Source organism: Maylandia zebra, linkage group LG11 (genome assembly GCF_041146795.1).
Source record: "Maylandia zebra isolate NMK-2024a linkage group LG11, Mzebra_GT3a, whole genome shotgun sequence".
Lineage (NCBI taxonomy): Eukaryota > Metazoa > Chordata > Actinopteri > Cichliformes > Cichlidae > Maylandia > Maylandia zebra.
In genome coordinates this window covers 1,733,038-1,745,805 of record NC_135177.1, presented here as the reverse complement: position 1 = coordinate 1,745,805, position 12,768 = coordinate 1,733,038, and the positions used below count along the sequence as shown (strand labels likewise).

General features: G+C 44.6%; 1 protein-coding gene across 5 annotated transcripts in view; it reads left to right on the top strand.

The window, feature by feature from the left end:
* The window catches only part of adcy3a (adenylate cyclase 3a), a 67,276-nt gene that overhangs the window by 3,747 nt on the left and 50,761 nt on the right, over nucleotides 1–12,768 (top strand). The gene's annotated exons all lie outside the window — the stretch shown is intronic.

Sequence of the window (12,768 nt, the reverse complement as noted above, 5' to 3'; positions counted from 1 at the left end):
TATCTAAATCTGCCATTCACATATAACAGCCACTGTAATCAATACTTTTTATATCTATCAATATAAAGTATTCCACTTCATATGCTTCTTTTAAAAGGGCCACTTTGTCCAGCTGTTTGTCTTTTTCTCAGCAGTTATTAACACTTTGAGAAGATATTTGTCCTAAACGTGCAAACCAGTTACTGTATATTTAGGTAATACACTATCAGAACTACAGTCAATCTCAAAACCTAGTGTGACTTTCATTTGTGCCACTACGTCTGACCAATAACGTTTGTGATAGTTGCATCTGTTGTATTATTAGATCCAAATCTGTCGTTTAATGGAAAAGCTAATAAAATTCTTCCATGAAAATTTTCTCCACTGGCAGAACTGGAGGTGCTGTTTTTGTTTTAAACACATATTTGTATAAAACTCACCTATTAGTGTTATATTTGCCTCTTATGTCCCATTTGACTTTGTCTTTAATGAGGACAAAAGGGTTTTTTCCCCTAGTGCTTTTTTTTTAGCAGAGCAGAGAATTTGCAACGCGACATTTCTAAACATACTATTTTCATTATTTCTATAGAAAACCGAAATAATTTCTGCTTGCACACGATACAAGAATTATTTCAGGAACAAAAAATGGCCGGTGGCTGTTTGCATGGTTTCTCTCCAGCTTCCTTCCACAGCCCAAAGACATGCAGTTAGTGCGTTACAGTGTGTCTCTCAGTGTTAGCTTTGCATCAGCCTGGTGACCTGTCCAGGGTGTATCCTGCCTCTAGGCTCAATCCCCCCACAACCATGCAAAGGATAAGCAGAAGATGGCTGTGAACCAAAAAAGTTATCACCCTGCTGAAAACGCCACCTTTTTATTGAGCTACAGCTGAAACCAATGCTGTGCAGTGATGTGCTTTAACTTTTCAACGCTCAAAGCTTGTAAAATCGAACTAAAGCTGAGGCTTACCTTCCAGTTTACACACTTTATAAAAACTTCAGCAAGCAGGGTTTGTGTAGGTGCTTGAAATCCTTTCTTGGATTTTAATATTGTCTTTTCAGGGTTTCAAAAGTGCTTGAATTTTGGATGTGGTGCTTAAAACTGTATTTCATTCACAACATATGAGTATTTGATTGCATAGTTTGCTGATCAGATGGAGAAAGAAAATGAGTCAAAAAGGCTAAAAGAAACATTTCTCCACTGGGGCGTGCTTTGCACCTCTGCGTCAGTCAGTCTGTTTTAATGAGTGTTGGCTGGAAAACGACAAATACGAATTATGGATAAGACGAGGACCAAATCCATGCGTAGCCACATGCAAAGTCTGCAAAAAGGATTTTCACAGTGGGGGAGTCTGCGTTCTCGAGTCACATGAAAGGTACGTGCACATTACACAGTAATGCTAATTTGTTTATTTTCGCTAGTTAGCAAATTCACAGGATAAATTGTGAGTGTGATGCAGTAAAGCAGTACTAGTGATAATTTATGGAATATGCGTTAACCTAGCTAACATTACTTAGCAGTAACAGTGACTGTAATTAGTTCCCTCAACTGAAAGCTTTAAACATTAGCCCAATATAACCAGGGCTTTCTGAATAAAGGCTATATAGCAGCAAAGTTGTCACCACCCAAATAGAAGAACACTGTCTATATTTGTATGTCTTACAATTTGCAGCTTTTTAAAGTGTTAACTTGGTTCCTTTGGGAACACTTTGAGGGGTTAAATAGAGCTGAGAATCCCAATGCAGTCTGTGATCATTTAGGACTTCAGCAATAACAAAGACAGAAACAAAGTTAAGCATATCACTGATAGTTGTATTGGGATTTATTATTTTTTTTAAATAACCCGTCTGCTATTTTTCTTTTTTGCTGAGTCGGAAGGAAGATTGTGCTTCATCTGAAGTCCAACAGGCTTCAAAGACCTGCAACAGAAAATGAAAAGAGTCTGGAGGATTTGCAGAAACGGCTAACTGACAAACTCAAGGAACTCTAAGGCTACGTTCACACTGCAGGTGAAAGCGCATCAAATCCGATCTGGGTCACTTTCATATGTGGTCCTGAATCTGATACATATCTGATGTTTCAGAAAGCGACTGCTGTTTGATGGTCAGGTCGCATTGAATCCGTCTTTTACGTCACTGACACAAGACAGACGCCAATTATCAGCGCCGGAGAAGACATCGTGAACGCTTCCTGGCCATCCCGTGTAGATGTCAGTGAAACTGTTGGGACGACAACGTTGGAGAAACGTGAACATTTTCTTTGTCCTGTATAATCTGCAGATTCTGACAGAAACTATCCTTTGAAGCAGCGCTCCTCTAAAACAGCAGTAAGGATCATTATTAGGTTATTTACATTATTATGTAAATAACAAAATAACTTAAAGCAAAATTGGGAAACATAAAGTCTGAAGTCTTTACATTAAGGGCCATCAGTCAAACAATACTGTTTGGTCTGGGTTAGGGCTGTTCCATATAACGATATATATCGGATGACGATATAAAAACGTCTGTCGTTTCATTTTACGCTGTCGTTTGTTTCGTGGTGTCACAAAATAAACCGTTTACGGCAATATTTGTTCATGGTTCTGATGGTCACTGTAGTTATTATTAATTTCTTAAAGTTCTCTCTTTCTCTTATATTTAATAAAACCACACCACGGACGGACAAGCGCCTGTTTTTATGCGTTGTGGTTAGCAACAACGACGGTAACAGCATCGCGTGTCCGCTTGTTTATGTTCTACATAAACCTTTCACAATAAAGCTCAAGATCCTGTTGAGACTTTTCAAAATAAACTGAATCACGTGAAAGAGCAGATTATTTATGGATGACAATTAAAAAAGAGCTGCCAGGTGCTAAAAAATAAAGCTTAGACTCAAACGTTAGAACAGGCTTTTCCCCGCAGCACGCCGTGTAATAAATACTCACAAAGAAACGGCGCCGTTACAACTTATGTCTAAAAATGTATCGTTTCATGCATCGGTTACAACACTCGACTCAGCTACATGACGCACAGCTGGAAACACTTCACGCAGGTCGAGCTGCCCGAGATTCACAGAGTTTACAGAAAATGTTACATTTTTGTGATTTATATCGTTATCGGGCGATAGATGTCTCATATCGGGATATGAGGTTTTGGACATATCGCACAGCCCTACCCATACGGAAAAGAAATAGTAAAAACTTATATGATTTACTCATGAAAGTGGCCATTTTCATGAGTAAATCCTCTGCACACGGCCATTAACAACCAGAAGAGTCTGTTCAGTGACAGGTTGCTTCTCCCAAAGACAAGAACTAACAGACTTAAAAACTCCTTTGTCCCACACGCCATCAAACTGTTTAACTCCTCTCTGGAGGGGAGAGGGAGGGGAAACAGGAGGACAAAGGAGGGGGGAACAACTAAGCTGTAGTGCCTCTGCACCTCACTGTGCAATACCTTGTGCAATACTTTTGTAAATAGTCAACGGTGCAATAGACTCAATACTTGAAATGTGCAATTCACTTGTATTTTTATTTTTATTCCTATTTATTCTATTTATCCCCTTCGTATATTTTATTTATATTGTCTCTGTATTTATATATGTGTGTGTGTATAACTCTGTAACTTCTGTCGGTGCTGTGCTTTTTTGGAAATCGAATTTCCCAGAGGAACCCACCCGAGGGATTAATAAAGTTCTATCTTATCTTATCTCTCTTATCTCTTATATAAGGCTTACATAATTTACTCATGAAAGTGGCCACTTTCGCATTACTTTCATACATTGTTTTAGTAAGTATCCAAAACATATAAGTTTCATTATATAATTTTTCAAGGGATCTTATATCTGTTTTCACACTTATATGAAAAGCATATAAGTTTCACACAAGACAGATACAAACTTTATAAGATTTATATATATCTTTTCCAAATGGGTAGTCTGGGTCTAAACAGAGCGCGTTGTGTGTGACGTCTTCTTTTGTGCATGCGGCCGCTTCAAGCGTTCACACTAGAGCGCGTTTGCTGTCGCATTTTATTTGTAGTGTGAACGAGCAGACAAAAAACAAAATGCACAGAAATCAATAACTTTTCTACAATAATTAAATAGATTCAACATCTTTCTTCAACAGAACTGCAGACTGCACAGATGGTGCCTTCCCAAAGGAAAAAGTACTATAGCTTACCAGGGTATATTAGACTTAACAGTCTAAATAATATACAGTAATGGACTTCTATACATTTTACATCAGATTAAAACTTTGGTGTAAGATTCAGATAATTATTTATTAAAAGCTCGACATTTTAAATGAGAATAAGAAAGAAAAGTATGTCTTTGTGCCCCCTTTTCCCTGTTCATGCCCTATCGGCCCCCCTGGCTAAACTTTGCTAGATCCGCCCCTGCACAGTTACAGCCGTCAGCTGCATAGAAAGGATCCTGGTGTAGAAAGTAATATTAAATAAATTCTAACAACAGCTTATCAAGGTTAAACGTGCTGCTGTTGTTCAGCCGCTGGTTTCCTCTTTCTGGTGCAAAGTGAGACAAAAACAAACGAGAGAGACGGACTCGCGACAGAAAAGACGATCAGCTGATCATTGATCAGTTTCATGATTGAAGTAGCAGCAAGAAGAGGCAGTCGCTCCATATATCGGTTGTTAAGCTTAAGGCTGGAATGCTTTACTAACCTTCAGAGATGAACTTACACACTTGCTTTACTTCTCTCTGCGATAACTTCTTAAGAGATGAAATGCTGGTTTGGTAGCGAGGCTCCAAATGCTCAACCAGAGCGCCGACAGGTCTTGCACGCCACAGCCGCTCTCACGTGATGCGTACCGCTCCGACGTGCTAAGGTTATGAGCTGAGTTGCGCCATGTTGCAGGTGACCTAAATCCAGTAATTTAGGTCAGTATCGGACCGATACGTAATATCGGCTCGGTCCATCCCTATTATATACTGTAACGTTCGCAAGAACCAGACGTTTGGATCTCAGTTTGTCCGTTTATTCGGTAACACAGGCAAACGGGCCGTTAACTCCGGGAGAGTGCCCTCGTACAACACCTCACTTCAGCCCCGCACAGTCACACAACAACAAGGACCCCCTCCCCTTCCTGCACACATTAACTCCCTTTTTCCTGCAGCACGACCAAACATGTATCTTAAAGAAGTAACAACAGTGTGCAGAGATAACCAACATGTCACTGTAAAATAACATTTAACCATCGTTACACTGCCCCCCCAGCAATAAGTTCCTCATCCCCGAGGGAACAACACAGTCTCTGAGGCGGGGTGGTAGCCTACGTTCCCTCCTTGACCTCCTGAGCCCCTGGGGTGTACACGGAGCTTCGGGGCTTTGAGGTGAAGAGTCCGAGGGAGGGGAACGCAGCTCCGGCCGAGGGTCCCTCTGTGCAGGGTCATGGGAGCTCTGTACACGTCCCTCAGGGAAGGAGGGGAGGGACTGCCCTCTCCATAGGGGGCCATCCGGTCACTTTCCTCCCTCTAGGAGGCAACTGCACTCTGTAAACAACTTCCCCCACTCGCTCCAGGACCCCACCCAGCTGCAATCCAGTTTAGGACACCGTGCTCTTTGTGCTGTAGACCCACACCAGCTCCCCAGCACGGAAGTGCCTCCCCTTAGTGGTGATGTCATAATTCCTCTTTTGGCGCAGGCTTGCCTTCGCCAGCTGCTCCCGGGCGTAGGAATGTGCAGAATCCAGCCGGTCCTGCAGCTTCCTTGCGTAGTCCCGGCCTGGTGGTGCCTCTGGCGCGTCCGGGGGCTTCCCAAAAGCCAACTCTGCAGGAGTTCTCAGCTCTCTCCCTAACATGAGCAGGGCAGGCGTACATTGGGTGGAGTCTTGCACTGCCGACCTGTAGGCCATGAGGATAAGGGGAAGATGGTAATCCCAGTCCCGTTGGTGTTCTGAGGTAAGGATGGCTAGCTGCTGGGCCAGCGTCCTGTTAAACCTTTCCACCAGTCCATCGCTTTGGGGGTGAAGTGGGGTGGTGCGAGTCTTCTTAATCCCAAGGCGTTCACACATGGCAGCAAATACCTTGGACTCAAAGTTACGCCCCTGGTCACTGTGGAGGGTCTCTGCTGTTCCAAAGCGGCTGAACATCCCCTCCACTAATACATCAGCGACAGTCTCAGCCTCCTGATCTGGGATGGCATATGCTTCCAGCCACTTGGTAAAATAGTCCATGGCCACAAGGACAAAGCGGTTTCCTCTGTCTGTACGAGGAAATGGGCCCATGACGTCCACAGCTACTCGCTCCATTGGAGCTCCTGCTGGTTGCTGCTGAAGCTGAGCCCGGGACTGGTCCTGTGGCCCTTTGTGCGAGGAACATGCATCACAGCTGCGGCAAAAGTCCTCCACATCCCTCCGCTGCTGACCCCAGTAGTAGCCCTGGCGGAGGCGGCGGAGGGTCTTGGAGATCCCAAAGTGGCCGGAGCCAGTGCTCCCATGGCAGGCTTCCAGCACAGCTGACCTCAGCGACCTTGGCACCACAACCTGCCATCTCTCCTCCCCTGTGGCAGGATCCTTCCAGGCACGCTCCTACACCCCCTCCTTCAGCCTGTGAGCTGCAAACCTGGCCCACAGCCCCCTGGTACAGACGGAAAACCCAGTGACCTCATCCCAAAGGGGTTGCTCCTCCCTCTCCAGCCACTGCAGGACTGACAGCAGGTCAGTGACTTGTTTCTGCCGTGCCCTCCACTCCGCTGCATCCACCACCAGAAGAGCCCTGCAGGCGAGCTGTGTTGCTCCGTCTATTGTTGTGAGTTCCCGCTCTATCTCCTCTCGCTTTTCACAGTAACGGCAGCCAGCTGCAGCACATGGGCGGCGAGAGAGGGCGTCTGCGTTAGAATGGTGCGTCCCTGCTCTGTGCTCCACAGTGAAATTGAAGGCTTGGAGCTCCTCCAGCCAGCGAGCCACCTGTCCCTCTGGCTCCCTGAAAGACATCAGGCACTGGAGGGCGGCATGATCAGTTCTGATAACAAATGATGTGCCACACAGGTAGTACTTAGTGTCTCGCCCCTGCCACCACGGCCAGCAGCTCACGTCGTGTGACACAGTAGCGCCGCTCACTCCTGTTCAGGACCCGGCTGAAGTACACCACCACCTTCTCACCTTCCGGCCCAACCTGCGACAACACAGCTCCCAGCCCCACATTACTTGCGTCAGTGTCCAGGACAAAAGGCAGGGTGGGGTCAGGGGGGGCGAGGACTGGGGACTCTGTCAGCGATCTGCGGAGGGTGTTGAACGCCTGCTGACAGTCCTGGGTCCAGATGAAGTCACGGTCCTTCTGCAGCAGGTGGAAGAGTGGTGCAGCTATAGAGGAAAAGCCCTTCACAAACCTCCTGTAATAAGACGCCAGTCCTAGGAAGCTTTTGAGCTGTTTCTGGTCTGCTGGTGTGGGCCACTCAGTAATGGTGTGAATTTTTTCCTCCAAAGTGCTGATGCCGTCATGACCCAGCTTGTGGCCCAGAAACTCTACCTCCCTCCTCATGAAGTGGCACTTGTCGGGGTGCAGCTTCAGGCCTGCAGCCGCCACCCTCTCCAACACTTGTCTCAGGGCATCCAGGGCAGCATCAAACGAGCTCCTGTGCACTAGAAGATCATCCAGGTAAACCAGACACCGTTGCCGTGGGACGCCAGCCAGCACACTGTCCATAAGCCTCTCGAAGGTAGCAGGAGCGTTGCAAAGACCAAAGCTCAGGACTTTGAACTGCCATAGTCCCCTGTTAGTGCAGAATGCTGTCTTCGGTCTGGATTCAGGGGACAGTGGCACCTGCCAGTAGCCACTCCGCAGGTCCAGGGTGGAGAACCAGGAGGATCCGGCTACTAAATCGAGAGACTCATCAATCCTGGGAAGGGGGTAAGAGTCCTTTTTCGTCACTTTGTTGAGTGGTCTGTAGTCCACACAGAAACGCATCCTTGGGCTTTTTTTCTTAGGCACCATCACCACAGCAGAGGCCTACGGGCTATCATTTCACACAACTCTCATTTCACACAACTCTCTGTCAGCAGCCTCCTGATGAGCCAGGGGCAGGCGGCGGGGGCGCACTTTAATAGGCTGGGCATCCCCGGTCTCAATGACGTGCTCTACCAAGTGTGTCAAGCCAACATCACTTTCTTTCAGGGCAAAAATGTCACTAAACTCTCTTAGTACCTGCCATAGACTCTCTTGCTGCTGTGGAGTCAGCCCCTCACAGTTCTTTGACCAGATGCTCCTCACTGCTGAGAGCCTCTCCTCCTCCCCCGCTTGCTGTTCTGCTGGCGGGTCTGCAGGGGTCTCGGAGGTGGAGGTGGACGCCACGGCAGATGCTGGGCAGACCGGAGAGGAATAAGCTGCACCTTCTTCCCATCAGGGAGTACGAGGAAGCCTTTGCCTAAGTCCAGTACACCACCAATGGCTCGCAAAAAATCCAGCCCAAGGATGCAGGCGTCCTGCACGTCAGCCACCCAGGCAGCATAAGGTACGCCGAGGTCCCCCACCTTAAACTGGAACACTCCCCTCCCTCTAATTGGGGCCAGATCACCGGTCACAGTCTTAAGTCGCACATTAGTTGGTTGCACAGCAGCTCCGGCTGGGACAACATCGGGTCGGACCAGCATTGCCTTGGACCCCGTGTCCAGAAGGGCCGTACAGGACACCCCCGCAATCATCACTGGAACATGGCAAAAGTCGCCGTTTCCCTCAATCTATGGGCAGGCGAGTGCGGACGAACCTGCCTCTCCTCCGTCTCCTTCTTAATCTTGCCTGGCAACATCCTCGTGTCTCGTGACGGTCAGCGTCGCCAGCAACAGGGTGTCGGGCGTTTTCGGTGTTTTTTTGTTTTTGTTTTTTTTCTCTCTTCACTTCTGACACCAGTGTAACGTTTGCAAGAACCAGACGTTTGGATCTCAGTTTGTCCGTTTATTCGGTAACACAGGCAAACGGGCCGTTAACTCCGGGAGAGTGCCCTCGTACAACACCTCACTTCAGCCCCGCACAGTCACACAACAAGGACCCCCCCTCCCCTTCGTGCATACATTAACTCCCTTTTTCCTGCAGCACGACCAAACATGTATCTTAAAGAAATAACAACAGTGTGCAGAGATAACCAACATGTCACTATAAAATAACATTTAACCAACCGTTACAATACTATATGCAATTCAATTCAGTTCAATTCAATTTTATTTATATAGCACAACACAGTCGCCTCAAAGCATACAATGCAACCTTTTGCCTTTGCAGTATGATGAACTTCTAGGATTATTTGTGTTAATTGCTTATGGTCTTACTGAGGAAACGTGAAATGAAATATGCGTTTTTCTTGTTGTTGTTGCACTATATATAAATATATACACAGTTAGGTCCATATATATTTGGACACTGGCCAAAGGTTTTTTTTCTACCTATTTACTAAACCAGATTTCAATTATGGTTACTGTATATAATGGACATGGACATAATCTGTAGATGCTCAGCTTTCATTTGAGAGTATCCACATTCAAACTGGATGAAGGTTTTAGGAGTTTCAGCTCCTTGTGCCGCCCTCTTTTTAAAGGGACCAAAAGTAATTGGACAACTGATGTGGTGTGGGCAGTTCCTTCGTTCTGTCATTATCAAGCAGATAAAAGACCTGGAGTTGATTTGAGGAGTCGTGCTTGCATTTGGAAGATTTTGCTGTGAACAGACATCATGTGGTCAATGGAGCTCTCTGTGCAGGTGAAACAAGCCATCCTTAAACTGCGGAAAGAGAAAAAACTCACACTGTTAGGAACGGCAAAATGTACAGTTTGGTGCATCCTGAGAAAGAAAGCAAGCACTGGTGAACTCAGCAACTCAAAAAGACCTAGACGTCCACGACAACAGTGGTGGATGATCGCAGAATCATTTCCATGGTGAAAAGAAACCCTTCACAACAGCCAACCAAGTAACTAACAGTTTCCAGGAGGTAGTCATATGGATATACAAGTCTACCACAAAGAGAAGACTGCATGAAAGTAAATGCAGATGTTTTTCTGCAAGGTGCAAGACACTCATAAGTCTGAAGATTAGAAAGTATATATTGAAGTTTGCTTAAAAACAAACAAACATTAACATTACATTTTTGGAGAGATTAAATCAATATCCACCTCTACCGGAATCATTGCAAGACAAATATGAAGAAGGTGTTGAACAGGTCATGATCCAAAGCCAACACATCATCTGTAAAACACAACAGAGGCAGTGTGATGGCTTGGGCCTGCATGGCTGCCAGTGGCACTTAGTGTTTATTGATGATGCGACACAGGACAGAAGCAGCCTAATGAAGTCTGAGGTGTTTGAAAGACAAACTGTCTGCTCGAATCCAGCTAAAGCCAGTCAAATTGATTGGGCAGTGTTTCATAATACAGATGGACAATGACCCAAATCATACCCACAAACAAACAGCAACTGAAAGCCGCTGCACTAAAGGCCTGGCAGAGCATTAAAAAGAAGAAAACCCAGCTGTCATTGCAAGCAAAAGGTTTTCAGCCAAGTACTAGAAATGAACATTTTATTTTCATCTGTTTAATTTGTTAATTACTTTTGAGACCCTGAAATGAAGGGATTGTGTTAAAAAATGCTTTAGTTCCTCACATTTAATGCAGTGTTTTTGACCCAACCCACTGAATTAAAGCTGGAGGTCTGCACTCCAACTGCATCTGAGTCATTTCATTTAAAATTTATTGTGGTAATGTATAGAACCAAAACTAGAACAAAAAAGTTGTCTATCCAAATATTTAAATAAATAAATACATTGACTTGCCCTATCTATTTTTTTAGGGGTGCAACGATACTCGTATCGATATTGAACCGTTCGATATAGTGTTTTCGGTTCGGTACGCATATGTATTGAACAATACAAATTTTTTTTATTTATTTTATCAACTTTCCTTCTGACGATGCTGTCTGTGTTGAGCGCTCAGTGGATCTGCGCTCGACTACTCCGCCTAGGTTGCACTGTCGAGTGCAGATCAACTGAGCGCAGCGCAAGCTAGCAAGACAGAAGCTAAGCTCGTTGCAACATGGCAAATTGAACCTCCCCCACCCTCATTCAGATCTGGCGTTTGGAACTATTTTGGTCTTCATGTGACGGATGACCCTGAAGGTAAGCGCGTCATGGACTAAAGTAAAACAGTATGTCGGATGTGCCACGCAATGCTCAATTTGTGGGAACTAGCGCAGTTAGCTTGTTAACGTGTTGACGCCGTCCAGCCCCATGCACGGGGCGATCCGCGGTAGCTCGTTAACGGAGATTTGCCGTGTTGTGGCGTTAACGTCATTTCAGATTAACGCTGACAGCACTAGTGGGAACACAACGAATATGACTGCACATTTACGCCGACATCATCCTAGTGCAAAGACAAGTGGAAGCAGACAAAAACAACAAGCATGCATGCTACGAACTTTACCTGAGTCATTTAGACAGCTGTTAGCACAGGATTCTCCTTATGGGGACCTGATATGTTTAATATGCTGCTGAGAATATAGCCCAGAAGAAGCGGATAGTATAGCTTTTATTTTGGAAAGAGACATTTCTGTGTAATAAACTCTCTTTTCCAAAGATGAGTGATTCCTCAATCAGATTTTTTTTTTTTTATTACTTTGTTTCAGCACCATTAAATTCAAAAACTGTACTTTTGGGTTAAAATATATATTTATAATTTTAATAAATGATAAATTAAAAAGGCATGAACATTTTTTGTATCGAAAAAATATCGAACCATGACACCAAAGTATCGAACCGAACCGTGAATTTTGTGTATCGTTGCACCCCTGCTATTTTTGTAGTATTTTGAGTTGTTAGTGCACATTTTATTTTTAAAAAAGAATGCACTATGCCTTTATTTTCCCCATTTTTTTCTTTATTTTATTTGAAGTTATTTGTCAAGTGACATATAGCATAATACTTTTTTTTCTTTTTCTTTTTTTTTGTACGATTTCAAAAAAGTGAAATCATTTTGAGTTTGTATGTATTTGTATAAATATGTAATTTATCAAAGTGGTAATGTGCTGGAAAAGCTTTAAAATGGACCTTGAAAGTGCTGAATTTTACTCTGGAAAAAGGTGTATGAACCCTGAGCAAGGGTTTAAGCTGTCACTTGAGAAAGGATTATAGCAATAACCAAAAGAAATCATTTTAGAATTAAGAAAAATAATTTTTGGTGCTCAGAAAGTAGGAGAGGGATATTCAAAGTTTCCACAGTGTTTCCAAATGTCAAGAACTGGAGTATCATCAAGAAATTCAAAGAGAGCCATACAGTACAGAAAGAAGACTAGTGTGTCTAAGGAGCCCAGTACAAATGCCAAGATGCTTTGTGAATGAACTAGCCAATTGTAGGGAATTGTAGTCTGAAAGAAGAAAATCACTACGACCCTGCACAGGATTGTACTGTGAGTTTGCAGACCAAGAAAAACTGCGGAAGACATTGAAGTACATTAACCCTGGAGAACCCATGGAGAACCCAAATTTGACCCCATGGTTTCCCTAGAAAACCCATGGGGTCGGCTCTGACCCCATAGGTTCTCCAGGGTTAAGGAAATTCCTGGAGAAGCACATCCTTTTGTCAGGATTTAATTGGACTTACTGTATGCAAACATCAAGGATGCATACACCTTGGTTCCTACATTATAGCCTCATATATGTACTTTCAGACTACACCCCTGTGAATGAACAACTGTTTTTCAACAGGTTTGATTCAGGCCCCACTCTGCCCTCTTGTCGCAGGCTGCCCAGGGACTGTGCACATCAGCTATGTGGAATGAACATGCACATGTTTAACCCTCTGGCGTCCAGGGTATAA